Source organism: Pinus tabuliformis, chromosome 7 (assembly GCF_031772625.1).
Source record: "Pinus tabuliformis cultivar Carrire ecotype Pingquan chromosome 7, CPIR1, whole genome shotgun sequence".
NCBI lineage: Eukaryota > Viridiplantae > Streptophyta > Pinopsida > Pinales > Pinaceae > Pinus > Pinus tabuliformis.
Genome location: NC_142293.1, coordinates 426,446,130 through 426,470,763, shown reverse-complemented (window position 1 = coordinate 426,470,763; position 24,634 = coordinate 426,446,130).

Sequence of the window (24,634 nt, the reverse complement as noted above, 5' to 3'; positions counted from 1 at the left end):
GATGATGGAAACAAGTAGATGAATTGGTGCAAGAGTAAAGCATGTGAGGAGACTTCATGACCATATTTTCTTTGTAATTTTCTTGGGCTCCAAATAAGTAGAGGAGACGTTAAAAAATGAACTTCAACATCTAATGAGCATTGAAATGGGTACGAGCTTCTTAAGACTACTCATAATGGTATATTTAATGAGATTTGAGAGGAAAATCTGATGGTTTTTCAAATAATACCTACTTCAATAACATTATTTTCCATAGAAGAGTGAATATAAGCATGAACTACATTTCATTAAAATGATAGACAAATAAATAGATGGTTTATGACATTTGAATTCATCTTCCATTTTCTCTTGGATTGGCTAAGACACTTCATATTCCCTCAAGTAAATAATACCATAACCTTAACAAATATGAAGTTTTCAATATATATGTGGTATGACAACTCCATTTTATTATTTGTTTTATTTGTCTCACGGAGTTGCTTATGTATGTTTGATTTGGATCATTATATTATTTTTCATCTATCCCAACACTTTAAGAGCGGAATAAATTGGAGGAATTAGTTTGTAGGTTCATTTTAACAATAGGTTATAGTTTGGAGAATATATGTCTAAAAAATCCTAAATACATTTCAAGGAATTATACAATGTTTCTTGGTGTAAAAAAACTCACTCTTTCAAAAACCTCGTATGTTGTTCTACACTCAAAGGCCTTCCCAATAGTGCAAGAATCACATCAAATGTAGTTCATATGCCCCCCATACGTTGACCTACTATGTTGATCACCATGGTATATGAGGATTCCACTTATCCCCTTTTGCTCATGTATGTTGTGCTATCCATGTGTGGAATTTCAAGAAGATTCTAGAAGGTCAAAACCTATAACTCTAGTTGAGGTTTGGGAGAGTCAAACCTTACGCCTAGTTCACTATCAAGATATGTTAAATACCATGCTATTGTATTGCATTCCATAGTTTAGCACAAGAACTATGATTGAGACATTAGAGAGAAGAATAGAGAGGTTAAAGTTATATAGAATCCTTATAGGCCACAAGTTTCAAGTAAGTCCATAGAGAGTACATCTTCCTTTGTATTTTCATATTTCCATACTAGAGAATATAGAGTAGAGAAATTTCACCTTTTTGCTAGGTTTTCTCTGATAAGTTTTTCCTAATGAAAATTTGTATCTATCACACACATAGTTTCTATTATACCTTGAAACCATCATGTAATCAATCATTCAATCATTTATTCTACATACCATATAGATGGAAGGAATCATCATTGCATACTACACACACACATTACCACAATTATAGGTAATTCATAAAGAATTCACATTTTTATTTTAGTAGATGGAGATTGACTCAAAATTGAGAGTTGCACACTCACTCTTTCCATTAAAACAATCCTCTCAAAATTTATTAGGGATTAGTTTTCCCACTTTACTCTCTATATGGTGAAGGATTTACACCCTTCACATTGGCACTCATATATTCTCAAAAGCATTGATAATAATTTATGTTCATGACACTTAGTCGTTATAATGCTTGTCCCATAGAAGAATGCATGCATATTGTTAGGCGAGGAGAGTAAATCCATGAATGAATTGTTTTTGCATTAAGAGAAACAAATGGAAATATACAAGGATAAAGAGACTATTGGGATTCATCTCCCAATGTCTCTTCATCTTCCAACATCCTTTAATTTTTATTTATAGTATTTACTTTATTTTTCTTAATCCCAAAGGTTTGGTGCCAATATTCACCCCCTTAATCTAAAGGGAAGTTGGCGAGTCAAAGAATCATTATGAATCTTTCAAACTTTTTTCTTCCAAGATCTTTGGTGAAGATGTCTGCAATTTTCTCATTTGTGGAACAATTCCATAGGTGGATTGTCTTGGCCTCAACATGAGGTCAAATAAGATGATACTTTGTATTGATGTGCTTGTTTCAATCATGGAACTTTGGGTTCTTGGCCAACTTTATTGTAGAGGTGTTGTCAATCAAAATAGGAGTTGAATTCTCTTGTTTCTCTTGCAAATCCTCCATATTTTTCCCGAGCCACACAATTTCCTTCATTGCTTCAACTTCTTCCACATATTCTACCTCAGTTGTGAAATCTGCTAGAACTGAATATTCACATGACCTTAAGGAGACAACTCCTTATTAAAGACTCATAACATAACTTGAAGTAGATACTCCAATTTCTTTATCTCCATCATTTTGAATCTTTCGAACTTTTTCTTCCAAGCCCTTTGGTGAAGATGTCTTCAATCTACTCATTTTTGGAACAATTCCATAGGTGGATTGTATTGGCCTCAACATGATATCAAATCAGATGATACTTTGTATTGATATGCTTGGTTCAATCATGGAACTTTGGGTTCTTTCCAACTTTATTGAAAAATTTTTATCAATCAAAAGAGGAGCTGAATGCACTTGTTTCTCCTGCAAATCCTCTAGATTTTTCCTGAGCCACACAATTTCCTTTGTTGCTTAATATGCTTCCACATATTCTTCCTCGGTTGTGGAATCTATTGGAACTGACTCTTTAAGTGACCTCTAGGAGACAACTCCAGATTCAAGACTCGTAACAGAACCTGAAGTAGATACTCTAAGTTCTTTATCTCCATCCAAATCTGAATTAAAGTATCCCATCAAGCTGAAGTCATCCACCTGCGTATACTTGAATCCAATATCTTGTGTTCCATTCAAGTACATTAGAACTCTTTTTGCAGCAAACCAATGAACATCAAAAGGCTTTTGCATAAACCTAGAGAGGATTCCCAAAATAAGTAAAATGTCTAGTTTGCTAGTAGTTAGGTAGTTGAGACTTCCTATGAGTTGTTTATAAAATTGCATCCTCAAATTATTTTCCTTCAGTGGATGTAAGATTTAAATTTATTCCATTGGAGTACTCAAAGGATTTCACTTAGCCATGCCAAACATGTTCAATAGATCTCCAATGTACTTCTTCTGAGAGAGGGATATAAACTTCGAATGTTGGGTTATTTCAATACTAAGATAATAGTGAGCATGGCCCAAATTTTTCATTTCAAAACCTTTCCTCAATTATTTATTTATGGATGCAATGTAATTCTCATTGTTCCCTATCATCAAGAGATCATATACATACACCACAATATATACAACTATTTTTCCATCTTTCTTGACAAACAGAGTTACATCATCAAGATCATAATGTTTGAAATTGAGTTTTAGAAGATGCTTAGTCAATTTCTCATAATAGGCTTGTAGTGCTTGTTTGAGGCCATACAAGGATTCTACAAGATTATACTTTTTGTTCTTGACCTTTCACAACCAATCCTTATCGTTGGGAAATAAATAAATTCTCTTTTAGATCTCCCTTCAAGAAAGAAATTCTTACATCCATTTGATGGAGTTTCCAACCGTTTTGAGATGCCAAGGCAAAGAGTGTCCAGATATTAGCCCATTTTCGTGTGGGGGAAAAGTCTCCTTATAATCGACCCCTTCCTTCTGCGAAAAACCTTTTTCCACAAGCCTATATTTATGCTTGTCAAGTGAGCCATCTGCTTTATACTTGTTATTGAATACCCACTTGTAGCCTATTTTTTTGGTTCCTAATGGAGGATCAACCATCTTCCAAGTGCCATTCTTTATCAAAGCATAATATTCTCTTTTGCATCACTTCTTTCCATTCATCATTAGAAGCTACTTCCTTGAAGGAAGTTGGTTTGAAATCTAGATACAAATTTAGTGCACAATCATAAGAAACATCCATATTAACAGGTGCATCAAGATCATCTACATCAACTCCATTCTATCTAATAGAGCTTCTTGTCCCTATCTTTCCAACCTCATCAGGATGTACATTTTCAAGTGTCTTTGTGAGCCATTTCGAAGGACCTTTTTAAGATGGAACTGAATCAATATTTAGCCTCCCAATTATCTCAATCACACCACTCAAGGTGTCTTCCTTATCAGTGGTTGGATATTCATGAGGGGGAGAGAGTTCTTCAGACGAAGATTCCACATATTGATCCTGTATAGGGAGCCCCCCCTTCAAGATGTGGAATCACATTATCAAACTCTTAAAAATACTTTTCATGCCCAAATATGTCCAAGCAATCAAGTTGTTTCTCAACAACATTGTTAGTCTTGGAAGATTCAAGAAAGATCACATATCTAGATATTATAAACTTTTTATTAACTTCATCTTAAAGATAATATGCTTTGGAGGTAACTGGCTACCCCAAGAAGATACATTAGTGACTCCTTGCACTGAGGTTTTTTCTTTTTTCCTTAGGTATAAAGGAATAACAAGTGGAATCAAAAACCTTGAGATGCCTCACCGAAGGAATGTGGAAATACCATATATCATAGAGAGTCTTGTTTTTAATAGCATGAGATGGACAACTATTCTTTATATACACAGCACATAGAACTACATCATACCATGTTTTTAATAGCATGAGATGGACAACTATTCTTTATATACACAGCACATAGAACAACACATACCATGTTTAAGGTTGCCTTGTTCATTCTTTCTGATACACCAATCTATTGAGGATTATAAGGCACAATTGTTTGATGTTTGATCCCATGCTCGCAAATATAGTTTTCAAATTAATTTGAAGTATATTATTCTCCATTATTGGTACAAATAGAACTAATAAGAGATTGTGAATCATTCTCAATCCTTGCATTAAAGTTCTTTAATGTTTCAAAAGCTTCAGAATTGTTCTTTAATAAATAAACCCAACACATTCTAGTGTAGTCATCAATAAATGTCATCAAGTATTTATTACCATTTGCATATTGAACAGACATTGGGCCACATAAATAAGAATGACTAGGTTCAAGTTTTCTTTGTGCTCTAGAATGAGAATCATTAAATGATTGTTTGTTGTTCTTTCCTAATATGTAAGTATCACATTGCTGAAGTTTCCTAGGAATAGTTGGGAAACCAGTGACACCATTTTTCTTCAACAAACAAAGGATATCATAGTTCATATGTCCAAATATAGAATGTCATAAAATACTTGATGTAAGTGTACATTCATCATATTATGAGCTTTCTGAAATGTTTTCTCCACGAGAAAAGGTCTCGTGTAACTTGAAGGCTCTTTCTCCTTATATCCATATCATGACAAGTAAGGTTTCTGATGTTTTTCTGACTTCAACCTTACCATCAAATATATGAATGGAGTATCCTTGTTGGCGGATGTGGACCAACACTAAAAATTTTATCCTCAGCGCTGGGAGGTAGAGTCCATTATGTAGAAGATTTTCTAGAAGACTAAGAAGTTTGAGCCTGGTGGTGCGAAGCCTTGATGGCTTGAGTTTTGACTTGTCTATAGAGTAGACTTCTCCATCAACATTGTCAGTCAAATCTTCAAAGAAATATCTTCTGAAATTCATGTGGAAAGTTTCTCTTGAATCAATAAACCAAGCATATTTGCATGAAGCAGGTGAAGCATTAAATAAGTCTTCAATTACTACATTGTTGCAATGTGCCACAACATAATGAGATGACTTGGGTGCTTTTCCTTTCCCTTTATCTGATGATTTTCCTTTCTCTTCATCCCTTTCTTGTCTAATCCTGTCCCATGGGAGCTTACATGTGGAAGTATCATTACCATTTATATTACACCATATGAAATTAAGATCATACCTTTCTAGTTGGAAATATCTTCCCCCCTTCTTCTAAAATTTTTCTTTCCATGCCCTCTATAACCACCTCTTCCTCTATAACAATCTTATCCCTGATTCTTCTATTTTTGTGCAAGGCATTTAGGTTATTTAGGAGACAAAACAATTGTATTCTTCTCCCCAAAATCTTTCTGTCTTTTAGTAAACGTGTCCACTAGAGAGTCAAAAGAAATCTCTAAAAGTTTTCCACTTGCTTGTAATCACTCAAGATAATGAGAATAAGTGGGATACAATTCCTTGACAAAAGAAGTGAGAGGAACATATGTTTCAAAACAAGTGGATTTTATGTCATGCATAATAACTCTCATTTCATAGGCTAAGGTAAGGGGATCACCATCCTTCAATTCTAAATTAAGCAATTTGATCATCAATGGAACAACTTCTAGCTGAGAGTGTGAGTCATATAATTTTTTCAGCTTCCTTACATCACCAAAATAATTTGTAAAATGAGTAGTATGATGACTCATCTCTTCATTTATGGATGCTATGTAATAAAGGCATAGGCGTTGTTGTTCTTGTTTTCCCAGATGGCAAGATCCTTGTTAGAAACGGGCTTCTGAGGAGGATTGCCTCATTCTCCTCAACAAACTCATTTCCACAACTCATTGAAAATCAACGCGTGCTTTATCTTCATAGACCACTCACGATAGTTCTCTTTTAAAGTGTTAACTGCTACAACTATGGAGATGATTGAATGCATGATCAGATATGAACGATGCCAAAAATAATTACAATATTGGCAACAAAAACTTGATGTCTTTGCAATAAAAAAGTCTGGCTATGTCTTAAAAAAATCATTAATTAAGCATGTAGGCTCTCAAATATACCTCCATACACCATATATGAAATTTCATACTATTGCCATTAAAAAAGGGCTCAACAAATTTCACATGCCATTATTCATATGTCATCACATTACATAACATTATATATGCATGAACCATTATGCCACAACCTTTCAAAATCCATTATATACCACTACTTGAAATATGACCATAAAAAATATCAGCAAATTTTAAATGCATAGTCAATGTAAGCATATAAAAGTGACCAACACATACCTTATATATCTTCCTTTTAAAGTAAGTTAACATGAGTTTATGTCAAGTTTGAATTGATTTCCAACATTCGTCGAATTGTCATGATTCACCATTTCAAAAAACCATCCATACACAACCCATACAACGAATATAGTTTCACCATACATGAAATTATATATATATATATATATATATATATATATATATATATATATATATATATATATATATATATATATATATATATATATATATATATATATATATATATATATATATATATATATATATATATATATATTCAACACATATCACTTCAACGCAGCCAGTCAACGCACATACCATAGAGCACCAAAATAGAAGACTTCCTAGGGAGTAACAACTGAATGCAAAACCTTCAAACCACCACTCAACATAGTCATGCCAGAGCCATCGTACATGGACTTAAATAGATAATGCAAATCACAACCATCATCAACATGGAGGAGCACACCACCTTATATGAGGTTCCAACTTTCAAATTGGAGTCACAATTTCTACCAGTGTTGTAGGAGTTTCCACGAAGGACAATTTTCAACTCGGTTTGTAGGAGTATAATCCAATGTATGTAACAGTCAATGCTCCAAATTTTGGCACAAGTATACAGGATAATGGAAGGAAACAAAATGAATGACAGTTGAAAGAGGTACGACACAAAAAAGGCTAATTTGGGACTTGTGCTCTAATACCACGTCGACCAGGAGAGTAACTCCATGAATGAATTATTTTTACATTAATAGAAAACATGGACATATTCAAGGAGAGAGAGAGTAGTGGGATTCATATCTCGTTATCTCTTCATCTTCCAACATACTTTGTTTTCTATTTATAATATTTACATGATTTTTCCTAATCCCAAAGATTAGGTGTCAACACATCCATTGCATCAAGCATATATACTACCAAATTTTAACATTCTATCACATTGATAGCTTCATGCATCTATCATAATCTATAAATTATTTTACGAAAATCATGCATTATCAAATCAAGTATCCCTTGTCCATTCATATCGAATATGAACAATCCAAAATCAAATTTATCTACCTTATTAATGCTCTTTCCATTATTCATCTCCTTGCCTATTCACATCAGATAAGATAAATTACAAATTGTGATCTATATTTGGCCTTTATATTGTTTTTCATCCATCTCGATGCTTTAAGAGTGAAAAATGTGGGGGAGAAAAAGGTCTAGACACATGTTCATGGTAAATAAGACACTATAAGGGTCAATATTGTCACTATATTTAAGAGTTGAAGGAGTCAATCCAACCACTAGTAGGCTATCAGGTTGTGTTATAACAGGGCCACTAGGAGGAAAACAGGTTCCATTCCTTTCAAGTTAATTTTTGTTCAACAAATTATAAGAGTGAATGAGGGGGATAAGAAGAGAGTTCACAGAGAGTATTTGTGCATTTTAGTATCCCATGTTCCATAGGTATTACTTCATTTTACTGCAACTTTTCTATTTAGAGAAAGAGAGCACATTGACCTCACCTTCCACCCGGGTTTTCTCTAGAAAGGGTTTCCTAGGATATATCTTGTTTCAATTATGGTTTGTGATTTTTTATTTCATTGTTATCTATTTTTATATAATTATAATTTTCATACATATGCAATAAATAGTAATTAATGCTTCTAGAAATTGAAGGATAAATAAACCCTCATGGTGTAGATTTTAGATTTTGTAATATAGTTGAGTAGATATGTTGTGAAAAATTGTTTAGTGGAATATACATGGTAGTTTACATATCACATTTAGATACATTGTACCATTTATAACATTCATCACTAGGTGATGAAATCATTGGCTTCAAATCTACAAGCTCTTGGGCCAATACCCATGGCCTCAAGCATATAATGCAATTTTCATTTACTTTATGCATCACTTACCTATGAATGTATTACTAACTTTTCCAACTATTTTCCATCATATAAATTAAATATATGCATATATTAATAGGATCTTCACCAAATCCTTTACGCTAGCAACCTCCTTCCTTGATCATCCTTCAAGTAGGTTTTCCATGAAATTCATGCATTGAAGTGAAAAAATATTAAAAATATATAAACTCAACCCGAAGGAACTCTTACCCAATCTCTTCAACTTACCTTGTACTTTCACTTGGATCATTTCCATACTTACACCGCTTCTAGCACTCTACAGACCCAAGTGTTTATTTTTTTCAAGGAGTCCACTTGGATCCTATAGCTTCTTGATGAGATCCCCCTTGTCACTTTCCTCAAGGCTCTTTTCAATGGCCCAAAGCCATTTTTTCTACCTCAAATCCTATTTCTACAAAGGTATATTTGACATTCAATTTCTAATAACAATTGTATGTTTCCTTATGCACAATTGCATTCATAACATATAATATTAGTCAAATCAATTATAACATGTTCTTCATCACTTCTAAAGTAATAGCCAATTTTACCTTATTTGCATGCACTCATTTTCACAATTTAACATTTTTTTATTTTAAATATAAGACATAACAACCAATTACAAAACACAATTTAAATGGATACATCCTTTCTTAATATTTCATATAGTTGAGACTTAATATTCCAACCATTCATCACATCCCAGTGAAGCTCCCATTGACAACATTCTTTGTATACATCTACCCTCTTGATGCAACTCTGCATCAAAATTAGAAATGTGCATTTCATAAGTTTATATTATCAATCATATATTCTCAAGACGAAAATGAAATGAAGAGGAAATCGATAAAAATAGGAAAATGAAATGAAAGTCAAAGAGAATTATAGGGGAAATAAGAAATTGAACAACAAGGAGCATATCGACAAACAAAATACAATATTTAAACAACTTAAACATAGTACAATATGGAGATGAAAATTGTAAGAAATAAATATTTTTAAAATATATCTATGCCCAAGATCAACCTATAACTTTCGCTGATATGAATATTGTACATTAAAAACTATGATAAGATTGAATGATTATCTTAAATTCAAATGTGTCATGTGTATGAGGATTCATATGTTGGAATTTAGGTATTTAAGACAAGTATAGGTTCAATGGGCATGAGATGTAGAAGAGAAGGAAATCATCCTAGTTTTTCAATTGATAACAAAAACAACCTTGATTTCTTGGAGTGCTCATAAAATTTGAAGAGATGTTTATAACGCACAAAAATCCAATTTTACAAGTTATGTATTCAACAGGTGGATGGAAAATATAGAGGACACAACATTAATTTTTTATAAGAGGCTAACAATATTGCCATGAGATTACCCTGACATATAAAGAATTGGATTTGATAATTACCATGTGGAAGAAAATTGGAAAAGGATCAAGTTATGATTTGATTATCAGAAAAGAAAATGTATTTCATTCATTACTATATAATATTGTGAATGATCAACATTATCATGGAATTCAAGTTGATCATAATGCACTTGAAGAGCTACCTGAAATTGCAATAGATGTATCAGATATGATTAATTATATTTCATTGCAAGAGATAGATAATGATATTGAATTTGTAATTTTGGAAGGGGTTCTATGGATTGATGATGTTTAACGTCTTACAATCATCTTATTTTGTAGTAAATATTCCAAATTCATGATAAGATATTGATATTATTTGAGGTTGTGAAAATAATCATAACGTAGAGACACATAACGCTCATCTAGAGGAAGTGCTTAGTTGACTTGGCATTGGCTCATTGGACGTGGAAAGATTAAAAAATAAGAAATAACTTCTTGATATTGTTGAGCATCACATCACGTGCAATGAGAAATCTTACCTTCGAAAGAATGAAGGAAGATTGATATGTCAATAGAATCCACCATAGGATCTATGTAATGAGTCAATACTTTATGTTGATGAGAATGGAGAAAAACTATATGAACCAAGATAGAGGGAGGATATATTGAATACACACAATTTTGAAACATCAATGATGTGGAGGGATAATATATATTGACAACCTATTCTTTTGAAGCATTGAAAAATATGATACAAAATCCGAAAAAGGATCATAAAAATTCCATGATATATTGATGTGCATCTCCTTTACTCGGAATCCAAATGAACTAGTAGCACATGCATATAGGAGTTTATTATATGAAACCTTAATTGGCCAAGATATAGGTGCACCAGAAATATGTCATTTTCTTCTAAAGCTCGCTCCTTTTGAGTGTAGCCATCAATTTTTGGTTCTATATGTTTGTATGAATGTTCTCAAACAAGTATATGTTAATTCATGTAATATTGAAAATAATAATTCATTTATTGATGCATATACCAAGAAAGTTTCCCATATTGAGCACCATGCATTGATGGATGTCATTGGTCATATGAGAAATTCCAATGTGGGGATAAATAATTATCATGGAAGAATGTAACTATTGTACACATATTTTCATGATTTAAATCAATTATCGACTGATAAGATGACAAATTTTTATAATTTTATTGGTTTGAGTTAGTATTATACAAGACCTTCCATGATTTCCATGGAAATATAGACAAAATAGTTGATAAGATAGTGCATAACTAGGAAAACTTTCAATACAAACCATGGATGTTGATCGCAATCAATTGGCTCAAATTGAATTTTATGGAGAATAAGAAGTTTGAAATCCATCTATAGATTCTAGGAAGAATGAGTACGAGATCATTTGTGCATTTTATAAGACAATGAGTGTGATATGATTGGACATAGATATCATGATTTTATGCATAATTGTTACACAAATTTTGTTGATGAAGATTAGGCTATTCATTTCATATCTCAAAAGTGAAAATTGAATTTTATTTGTACTAAAGAGCATGGAAAATATCATTCCTTAGAGTTTCAAGGGGCTAAGCAAAGAACTGCATGTAATATTATCTTTGGAATTTATATCCAAGGAACTTTAGGTACATGAAATTCTTATTTGATTGGACCTATTAAAAATGTCAATGAGTCCGAGTCCCTTCATGAGAGGATTCTATTAATTATTTTATCTCATATAAGGATTATAGCCTTCAACATATATCCAAGATCAATTCATTCGACACTTCAATTGCTAATCAAAGATATAAAATTTCTATAAGGATCATATTGAATTACCTTATAGAAAGAGATGATATACGTGAAATATAAGCTGACATATGAAATAAGTTTCAATTGAAGAAATCTATTGAAAAACATTAAATTGAGACTTTAGCAAACTTTCCTAAAAGATGCTAACGCTCCTTTTTGTGGGAGGTTAATTATATTGGTTGGTGATTGGGGACATTTCCACCTATTATGGATAAGCCTTTGAAGGTCTTGTAAAATAATTATGGAACTCATTAACAATAATTGTGACCCTTGATAATGTGCTTTGACAATATGGATAGATTAATAAGTAAAAATACATTTATCATTTGTTTATGAATAAAAGGGATGCAATACCAACTATGGAAGTTTGGAAATTACTTAAATAACTCATAAAAATACATATTTGGAAGCTTACACAAAAGCATTCTTTGATAAGGCAATACATTTAATTGTGATAAATGCCGATGTAGAATATTATAATAATCGTTGTTTATGAAATCTAAATTGCCCCATTGCACGTAGTGTTTGCACAAAAGGAAAAAACAACAACATAGAAAAAGGTGAGAAAGAAATATAATTTGAGTTACTTATTGTAGTTGAAGTTCAAGTGATGTTTACATCAAACATATGGATTGATGCAAGATTTATTAAATGGTTCTCTTGAAGTTGTAGAAAAAGATTTTGTATAACACAAAATTTTCACCCCAGAATCACCCACATATGTTTGAATAAGACTTAGTAATTATATGGGAGAATCATGAGATGAATCATCCCCTTAGCTGACTCCTATTACACCTATTGAAAGAGGTAATATAAAACAACTTCATTTGAAACTTTCTTAGGGCTTAACAATAAATAAGTCACAAGGATTGACTTTAGATAAAGATGCTATTAATATTGGGAAGCAAGAGACACATAGTATGATGTTTATTACAATATCTTGAGTTAAATATTTGAATGGTATATGATTTCAAGCTCCTTTTTCATATGATTGAAATGAATAGATGACAAAATTAGCAATTGTGACTATAAGAAAAGAAGAAGAAGAAAGATTGAGATTGAACATAATGTAAGCAATTTGTAATTGATTATATTCTTATTATTTTCATTTTCCATGATTCAACATTGTAACATTGTAACTTTGTATTAAAAATTTTTGTTTCATGAAAGTTATTAACGCTCTATTTTCTCAGTATTGGACCTTTACTAATGGAATATATATTTCCCTTCTAAATCTCATGCACATTGGACCTGTAGTTGTACTAAATATATGTGTTGAAATGATCATATTAATATGAGAAATATTTAACATATTTAAAATGATTAGTTTAATATTATGCTTGACAAAAAATTTGTTTTCCATGGCCTATATCCATCTTAACTCCATATTTGTCAAGTGACAAGAGGGATTGAATCTCTTAAGGTGCAATCCTATCATCAAGTTTTCCACTTAAAAAGATGCTTGCATCTCGAGAGATTTTATCCCTCTCAACATTTGATATCATTACAGGAAATTTTAGCCTAAAAGCGGCCTCCTAAATAAAAATAATAAAATTAAAACTAAAATAATAAGATAAGAGTTATAAATTTTTGAGGGAAAAGAAAAAAACTATTTTTTAAATTGTATTTTTTGCTTATCTCCTTAAAGATTTACTCAAGTTTCAAGTGTAGACAGTTGTTGGATGCAGAATTAAATTCCACACCCAACGAGTAACCATTCTGCATACTTTTGAGGAGGCCCACATTGATAAAAATTGAAGGTACATTTAAAAAATGTGTTCAACATGCTTTTTTAATGTATCTTTAATTTTTATGAATCTGTGTGTTCTAAAGTATGCATAATGGGTACTCGTTCGGTGTGGAATTTAATTTCGCATCCAACGAGTCTCTACACCTGAAATTTAAGTAAACTTATAAGGAGTAAGCCAAAAATAAGATTAAAAAATAGTTTTTCTTCTTTCCCTCCAAAAGATTTACATGTACCCCTTTTTAAATTTAAAAGATTTTGATTGGTTTAAGTATTATGACATGGAAATTATATGAAAATTTCAAGGGCAATTTTAGGTTGAAATTTTCTTTATTGCTAGATTTAAAATAGATCTACACTAATTTCTAGTTAATATTATTATTATTACTCTTTAAGTAACGAACTTTATATTAATACTCCAATAATAATCATGGTTAGTGCTTGCCTGCTTCTGGTCAGCCCAACGGGAAACCATACGAGAGAATTAGCTTCAAATTCTTAAGGTTGCATATACCTCTCCTGAATATAGCATCTATTAAACAAAAATGAAAATGCATATACTAATTCAGCATGCTTCAAACATTCCATTGTTTGACTAGACAAAAAAATTACAAGAATTGAAGATAAAAAAATTAGACTTCATAGAAGTTATTGTCCTAAGTTGTAGAGCTTGGGGGTCTATTGCAGACCATATGATTCAGATCTCCGAAGTACTTCTAGAGATGAGGGCATTACAAATTTGTCTGCATATATTCCCATTCTTAAATTCAGGCCGTACGATTCAGATCTGCTCATGGGATATCTCGGGACAAGTCTTCCTCGTATTCATAAACGTAATTTGATGGTTATATAAATTCTAAACGTCTAATTTTGTTCCCTACATAAATATAATATAAATTTTGAATATATCTTTTAATGAATTTCCATTCGACAGGTTATAACATATAGTTTTTTTTATTCAAACTTAAATTGATTTTCACTCAATCCACACTAATAATGTAAAGACCTTGAGACATTGTCACAACATAATCCATATAGAACAACAATGTAGCTACAAAATTCAAAATGTGAATGATATGTTTGTCCGTGGTAGACTAGGGCTTTACCTTAGGTTAGCTTTAGATTGATATTGTAAGTCAACTTTATGTTCATTTACTCTGTGTGCGCTTTGTTGATAACACCGCTAAAACTTTAGATTCCATTTAAAACATATAGCATAGGAAACATGGTGAGAATTTTATTTGTATTTATTTATTTATTTATTTTTTTAATATAATATTAACAAAATAATTAATTTATATACTTAATAAATATAATAACTATTTCAATAACCATGAAAAAATTTAATGATTTAATATACATTAATAAATCAAACAAATATTTTGTAATTTTTTTATAACAAAACAAATTTTAGAATTATTAATTATAAAATATAAAAAAATAATTTATTGAAATCGATGAGTACAAATTAATATATCTATACATTTATTATTATAATAAATTTTAAAATTAAAATTTTACAAAATTATTTTGGTTTCAAAATTAAGTTTTTACTTAATATAACAATGGAGTAAAAACTTAATTTTGAGACAAAAATAAACTTGTAAAGTTTTAATTTTTAAATTCTTAATATAATAATAAATATAGTAATATAGTAATTAGCATAATCATATGGTTAATATATGTTGATAAGCCTATATCAAGTACATGTGTATATTTATATCAATATTGATATTAAGATTAATATTAATTGATATTAAGATTAATATTAATATTAATTATTATATTATATATAAACCATAATATTAAATTAAAAAAATTAAATTTTAATTTATAAATTTAATATTAAACATTCGTATTAAATTTAATTTTGTAATGTTGCAATGTGACGTTGAATAAATTGAAATGTAATGTAATATTGCGACAATGATAGTTACATTAATTGTCGCATTTTGAAAAAGGCTGTCACAATACGATGTTGAATATATTATTTTACCATTCCAATGTCACAATATTAATCCCTAATATTAAACCCAATATTATAATGCCAATATTAAAACCTACTATTAAACCCAATATTAAAACCCAGTATTATAAACCCTAATTTTGTAATGTTGCAATGCTACGTTGAATAAATTTCAATATAATGTAACATTGCAACAATGATTGTCACATTATGACAATGTTTCTCACAATGTGGCAATGGATAGATTTCTTTACCATCCCAAGGTGACAATATCAAACCCTAACATTAAACTCAATATTAGAAACCCTTACATTATAAAACAAAATATTATAAACCCAATATTAAACCAAATGTTATAAACCCAATATTAAATCCTAATATAAAACCCAATATTATAAACTAAATATTATAAACCCTAATATTAAACGCAATATTAGAAACCCTAATATTATAAACCAAATATTAAAATCTAATATTAAACCCAATATTATAATATCATCATGGTCAACTATTTAAACAATGAGAATCAACATTGACTTTGTTTGTCTATGTTCACTAATGTGGTTGACTATGTTTGGTTATTAATATTAATCAATAATAATGACAAGAGATTATCCGTGGATGATGATGAGAAGTGTTGACTCTCAAACATACTCAACAACATTAGTAAATGTGGTTGACTGATTTTTTAATGTTGTAATGCGATGTTGAGTAAATTGACATGTATTGTAACATAGCGACAATGATTGTCACATTGTAACAATGTTTGTGACAATGTGGCATTAGATAGATTTCTATACATTTCGACATCATGGTCACCATGGTCAACCATTGTCAACCATGGTCAACATAAGCCATAATATTATAAACCCTATATATTGAACCCTAATTTTATAAGCCATAAAATATATACACCCTAATTTATCTAAACCCTAATATTATGTCAATAGGGACACATGGTCAACCATAACCTAGCCACATGGTCAACCATCATCACTATGGTTGAATATAGTTAACTATGATTGACTATAATTAACTATGGTAACCATGATTAACCATTATTGATTGTTGTCACTCACTGCTTTTTCATCACTAGTGGCTTCAGAAGCCAAATAACAATGATGCTTGATGTCAAATTTTGAGCCATAGAAGCTACCAGAATGATATGGGACCCTCTCCAATGCATAATGCTCGGAAATATCTTTCTGGGGGTATATAGAAGTCCAAAAAAGGGTTCCTGGATCAGAAGTTAGGGCCTGTTGAAGAATCCCCCTAAAAAGCTTAGAAAACCCAAAAAATGGCTAAGTCTGAGGGAAAAATCACATATCGGCATCAACGAGTCAGGGAACCATGTTTATCGGTATCGACGGGATTTAAGTCCTGAAGACTACGTCGGGGGGCGTTTGTGATACGACGTAATATCGTCGAGGGCCGATTACGATACGATGCAATATCATTGGGGGCCAGGAAATTCATTAATAAAGAAAATGGTTAAGGATCTCCTTCAAGCTGACTCCTCTTCGTCTCATGGGGGTGCGCATGCGATGGTACAAGTGGCATTTGATTGGCCATTTGGGCCTACCTCCCCTCCATGTGCATATTAATGCCCCGACAATGAAAAGACTCGATATTTACTCCTCTGGTGTGACATTCCTCCTCAAGCACTCTGCAGATAAATACAAATCCTTGTACATCAATTGGCTCAGTTTGATAGTTTGGGTAATGAATTTGGGTGGTAAGGATTTTGGAAGTAGTCGGTGCTATGTCTATAGTGCCTCACTAGGGCTCTAGCCTTGGGTGAGGAGGGTAGATGATGTTTGCAATTGCTTGGCATGGATTTACATCAGTTTCCTGTTATGCCCTTGGGACCCTGGCATGCAGACAGTCATAGTTCAGTTCTTCTCCCTCACTTCTATTGGAAGAAAACCTATTTCATTACTTCGCCAGTTCTTGGCTCCTCTCCTGCTTGCGTGGACCATTGTAGGTTTTTACAGGTATGTGGGCTTTCAATTGGTATTTGGTATCTTATGGTTTGAATTAGGGTGTATCTTTCAGCCCGAAGGAATTTACAATATCTTGGCCAACATTTGGGGTGGGGTTTTTGTTTATGTGAGGATTTTGGGTGGTGTCTCATAACTGTTTTGCTTCGGCACCTGGTTTGGGAAAATGGGTGCCCCTCTCACCTTCGTGGTAGTATTGTCGGGCTAGTGGTTCATCCATTGTAAGGTCAGTGGGTTCGTGGGCCTGGATTACATTGTTTCCTTTGCAGGTTTTCGAAAGATTTCTTTGTGGTCTCCCCCTGCTGCAAGCTACCGCCCTCGGTGAACAACAAGATGTCTTGCCAGCAGGGCCACCCTCGTCGCGGGCAGTGGTAGTAGGCCCAGGCTGGGCGACTTGAGCCAGGCCATCGTTCGTCCTCCGCTACCTCTTGTAGTTAGGAAACAGAGGATGCTGAGGCTTTTTCCCCAACTAATTTTCCAAGTCCCCTGGTAGCTCCTGCCTCTATGGAATCGATCGCCAAGTAGCTGCGGCACATACAAATTAACATTGAAATTCTACGGGACCACATGTATGAAGACCATAATGAAATTATTTCTTATCTCACGGATATTCAATACAACTAGAATACCATTCTAGACCATTTGGATAACCTTCGGCATAGTCAATGTCACATAAACGACCACCTCCACAGCTTAAAGGCATGGGTGGAACATATTGACTTCCACATTCATGACCGTGTTGGCTACTTTGCAACTCCCCCTATAATGTCCCCTCATCCCCCTCCTTGATATGCTTCTATTAGTTCTGGTATCTTTTTGTGTCTCTCATAATATGTTAAGGCCTCATAGCCATTCGAAAATAATGTATGCAAGCTGTCTATCTTGGTATTCTGCAACCCTCATTCTCAAAAATTTTGGTCAGAATGAAGGAGTAGGGGTTGTTGACAGAATTTTTGTATGCTATGCTATTTTGAACATCTAATGAAATTCATTTTGAACGACAAAAAAAGCCACTCAATTACTTTACTAGTAGTTTACTTTTTGTTTAATAAATATTTGGTAGATATTTTTATCAAAAGCTATGGTTGTTAACATATATATAAATAATAATTATTCACGATTAAATAAAAATTTAATAAATTATTTATGTACACAAATTATAGGATAATATTCATTAATATGAATAAATTAAATAATTAATACACAATTATAAGATAAGGGATTCAATCTAAACTCTACAAAGATATATACACTCTACTTCTCTCGATATGAATCTATGACTTATTATAAAGAAGCACGTGTTCTTAACTTTTGAGCTGATTCAAGTTATACAATATATTAGCAATGTGTCCATGAACATAAAACAATAATAAAAATTATATTACACACAAATATTTTCGTAATTCCAAATTATTAAGAAACCTCACTATCCATCGATATCAAGCTATTTTCTTTTCGTTGATGTATATCTCAACATTACCTGTCCATAATGTAATCATATGCATAGTATAAACAAATTATATAAACTCATATCCACATGATACTAACCTCATAAATTTTTCGATGCTACTCTTTCCACTTGATTTCATAGCCATGAACCTCTTCATGCCATTCACCTACATAATAAATCATTCCTCCAGAATAGGGTTCCCTAACAACCCTGTCGGATAGTTAGATACATACATACATACATACATACATATACATAAACATTAGCATAAAACAATCATGATCCTATTAGACAATGACATACATACATACGTATATACATATAAAAATTAGCATAAAAATAATCACGATCCACGATGACGCTTTAAGACACGACATACATACATACATGTATACATATATATACATTAGCATAATCATGATCACAACATAATTATCAGATATCATAAGGTCAAGGTTAAGATAATTCCATTTATTCATGCACAACATGCACAACATTGAGAAAGATGGTTACCAACTTAGCCAAGCCATCAGATGCCTCACATCCATTCACTTTATCTGCTTGTTACATTTTCATGATTGTCCCGCCACTGCCCATTTATCCCAATGGGCCCATTGACTAGTCGAATTGGTTGTCATACTCTTGCCTTTAGTTGCCCTTATAAATGCACCAAGATTCTTCTGAGTCTTATGTTACCTGTCGATTTTCATTCGCTTCTTCCTGAACTCCATTAACTTTCCTCTTTCCCAAACCAATTCCCAAGATCCTTGCAACATAAAAGGAAAGAGCAAGAACAAACAAGAGAAAATCCATGAAAATCGATAACAATATGACACCATGAAAAAAAGCGGTACGAAAATACACCAGACATAAACAAATTCATAATTAAGCACAACTAATCACAAAAGACAAAAAGCACAAAACTAGAAACAAACACCATTACTCAATGCTCTTGGTTCCCAAATCCTCCAAGGGAAATCTCAACATGAGACATCTACAAGAATTCATGGAAGTCTCTTTTCCATTCAATCCCCTACATCATATTCCCCTAAACACAGAATTGTCAGTGCATAAATAAACATAACAATACACTAGTTACCTTTTCTTGTTGTGTCAATCACGTTGCCTTATAACTCGACACATACATGCCATCTCTCAAGGGACTCTGATTCCCTTCACAGATATACCTATAATGATAAACTAGCTAATATACCTTTCAAATACATGTTCATGAATCTAGCACATATCCACATAATGTCAGCCAAGATTAGGGTTAAGAAGACTTCTTGTATGAAAAGCACTCATTTGTTTGGAATTGTGGTCTGTAAACAAATCCAATGGAATTCTCATCAAATTCCTTTATTTTGCCTTTTTACTTTGTTGCAATCTAGTCTTACTATGTGTCGTCACATCACCCAAACTATTAGCTATGTAAACATATCAATTGTTACCTTGTCACCCTAATACCAAGCATGTTTCCATGAAACTTCCCACACATGTGATTCACATGTTCCATAAATCGACGCATCATGTCTATCAATTTAAAATCAACATTTTCCAAGACTAACAACCATGTCATAATAAACTAATAGTCAAAATCATAATACTACAACTACGACACACTTACACTAAAGTATATATCAATTGTCTCAGCACATAATGTGTTAATACAACCATCTTAAAACAAGAACATTCATTCGTGCAATCTTTCAGACACATACTCATATCATGAAATTAATAAAACATTCAAACAACATATAGATGACATAATAAACACTAAACACTCAAACACCAAATAAACAACATAATGAAACATTCAAACACCAAGTAGAGGACATAAGAAAACTCATACCTTGATGTATCTCAAGGGAGGCTTTTTTATCTGCACAATCTATATATATTAACATGATATAACTTCACAAAATATCAAATCAAACATAAATAAGATCATTATATCCATAACACTAACTAGATAACATGTTCACCTCATAAGTTCATAAACAATTGTCGTTCATGCATAACAATCACATATGCATAGTCAGCCTAGATTAGTACAACACAATATCACAAATAGGTCGACTCATACCTAGATGTCATAACCCTAACCATCTATGTAGACCAATCCAAATTAGCATGATACAAATAACATCAAGATATTAATGCAATAAACCTAGTAATTAGGTTAACTATCATATAAAAACCAACAAGTTAACATATAACATACATATCAACAACATATAACATAATCATCAAGCTAACTATCATATAACAACAACAACAATTCATACAACCACAAGTTACTATCATTCATGACTATCAGACACATGTGCATATGACTACACTAATGAACTAGAATTTATCATACATGTAACCATAATAATAGAATGAAAAGCATATAAGTAACCCTAATTCTTAAAACAACCATTAACCACATACATGCATGCCAAATATATAATACTTGTATGATGATCTCCTTTTACTTGAGGTCTGATGTTGCAACCTTGCTTTGATTATTTGCACTCCTCCTCTATCTCGACCAACAAATTAGCATCATGATGACATAAAATGCATACAATGTCCTCACATTGCATGACTGACCTACTATACATGCATAACTATAACCATGAAAATGCATGCATCACAACATATAGACACCAACATGCATAACAAATGCACATACAACGGATATGCATTCATGAAAAACACATCCCAAAAAGAACATCATCAACTTCTACATTGTGGCATAATAGAAACAATAACCATAACCATGCATACACAATAAACACATACATTGTAAGCATGAATAACACATGTGAAACTGACATGTATGCATGACAAACACATTCTCCCCATCGAGTCCAGGTGTTGAACCATGTTGTGATACCACTCTGTAGAATCAGATAACACCAAAAGATAACAAAAACTAGATATTTCCCAAAGAGAACAGAACCCACTCTGATACCACTCCATGGTATCAAATATCACATAATGAGAATGAAAACCATACACCACCCAAAGAGAATGGAATCATGCTCTGATACCACTCTGTAACACCTTCCTCCCACATCTACCCAAGTAACCAGCCAACCGGGGTCAACACGTGACAAAGAGTTACTATGATATGATTCAACTCCCTATGTATCAGTTAAGGAAGTGGAACCGATGGAACACAGGCAACCTCACCTTGTAAACCTACAGTATAACCCTCAAGATCCATCCAACCCATCCAAGTAACCAATTCCTGAGACAAACTAACATTCTGTTACATAAGAGCCTCAATCACTCCCTTTACATGGGCATGCATACGATTGGGAACCTCTAGTTGCTTGCACAGCAAGGCATGCCAGTGACTGGGGACCTTTCGAGGTAGTTCTATACGAGTTACTCTAGATTTTGTGCCACTTTTTTAGGGCCAGGACTCAGACCACTTCCCAGAACTCCATGAAAATTCTAGAAATGATAAGTAACATCAAAACAGTGATACAAATGCAAATACTTGAACGAGGAATTAACTGCATTATCATCTATTAGGTCATAGATTCATTGCTCAATCATTTACAAGTTAGATATGATAAGAACCATGTAGAAAATCCCACCTGTGGATCACCTGGTAATGCAATATACTAAAGCAAAACACTTGATCTACTTCTACAAACAATTTAGTAGAAGCTTAATCTAACATGAGCAACCTCAATAAGAACACATATAACTGATAAGAAGGAATCAATCACACATAACACAGAAGATATAACCCAGGGAAAGCCTCAGCCTAAAACCCCAACTCTGTATTATCATACAAGTGGAAATATAGCTAGTATTAGAAAAAGAATCAGCTCAAAAGCTATCCTGCTCTCTCTGCAATACCTCTGCTGCTCATAGACATCCAAGGGCCTCTCTCTAACTGTTTGTCTACCCTCCAAACTTCCTATTTCTTTGCGCAATTTCGATTGGGGTCCAGTGCAACCATTTGTGTGAATTGGCCTCTTCACACACTCACTAACCTCTAATCCAACTACGTAGTCCTGAAGGAGATAAATCCTCATCCATGGATGAGCTTCCTTTCTAGGAAAAAATTCATCCAACTGATAGTACACTGTCCCTTCTTTGATCTCAACTGGGTCTCTATTTAAACTGACATGCATGAGTTATTCATGAGAGAATCTTCAGTTATCTCAAATGCAGTAGTTATATGCAAGCATGCATTAACTAAATGAACTCACATTAATTTAAACAAATTGTTTAAATCAATCTAACTAGACTTGACACAGTTAACTGAGCCAACTAATTACTAGCCAAATTAGAACTGATCCTTATCTCTTTAACTGATGGATAAATTCCTCAATTAATGGATAAATTGTTGCATGTCCTCACACAGACTTCATGTTGGATTTTTCCCAACTAATTAACTCATGGAGAATTAATTAATTTATTCTCAAACAACTGTTAAGTTCAAATTCGAATTTTACTTACTATTTTAGTCCAGGAACTGACTAAAATTGGAATCCATCCCGAACTGCTAAAAATAGCAATGCTATTTTTAGCACTTCCATTTTTCATTCCTTGTTGCTCAATCCAGTACTGGTACCCAAATTGTTGTTTTTAGCACTTCTATTTTTAGCATTTCTTGTTGCCATTTTCAACACTCCCTCTCAACAAGAAATGTATTCAACTCGAACCCCATCCTATGCCTCTGGAATGTTTTGCATGCAACACTTCTACCAAAAGTGGTTGCTCTAGCATCTCTTGGAACAAAAAAAAAAATCCCAACTGACCTCTCTGTTGGGCAAGAAACATACTCTCATGTTGAAGCTTTACCTGCTGCTGACAAGTGCTCCCTCTCTGACCTTTGAGCTATTGCAACACTCCATGCATCTCGCACCATTGCACACCTCTCTGTGCTATCTTGCACTGGTGCAACACTCCTGTGCCTCTCGCATTGTTGCAACCTACTAGCTCTACACAGTCCTGGGACTCATGCACTGTAGCTCTCTCTATCACTCCATCCACATTTGTCTCTACCCAATCATTCAATCCTGCTACTCCTCATTGGGGCTCCTATAGCAAAGTCGAATCAAAGAGGTTGGTGTTACCGCGAAAAGTGTCTATTTAGAACTGCTCTATCCCACTAAGGTGTGATAGCTGCCTTAGAAACAAACAGAGAAAACTACTTTTGCATTTCCTTTATGAACTATAGATAGAGAGGAATAGAAAGAACCGATCTGTGTCTTGCGCTAATCCTTTGATCCAATCCCTCTCTTCTTTGACAGCTTCCAGCTACCTGCTCCCTTACTTGCCCAGCTTCACCAAGTACCTGTAAGATCACAGAAGAAGAACACTATACAAAGACATGGATCTATATTCATAAACAACTTAGGATCAAATTTAAGTTAACCATACAAATGTAACAAGAATCAATGATACAAAAGCATGGAGGAACAACTCAAATAGTTTTTATTGATAAACAAGAAGATCCAGGAGGAGTTACAACCGATGGTTCCTGACCCAGCATCAACCTCCCAGCAAAGAAGCCCCTCTTCACCTCCAACAAAGCATAAATCACCCAATACTCTGATGTTTGTCTCAAAACCAACAGCAATTCCTTACAATGTGCAAAATTCCAGCCTCTGGATCTC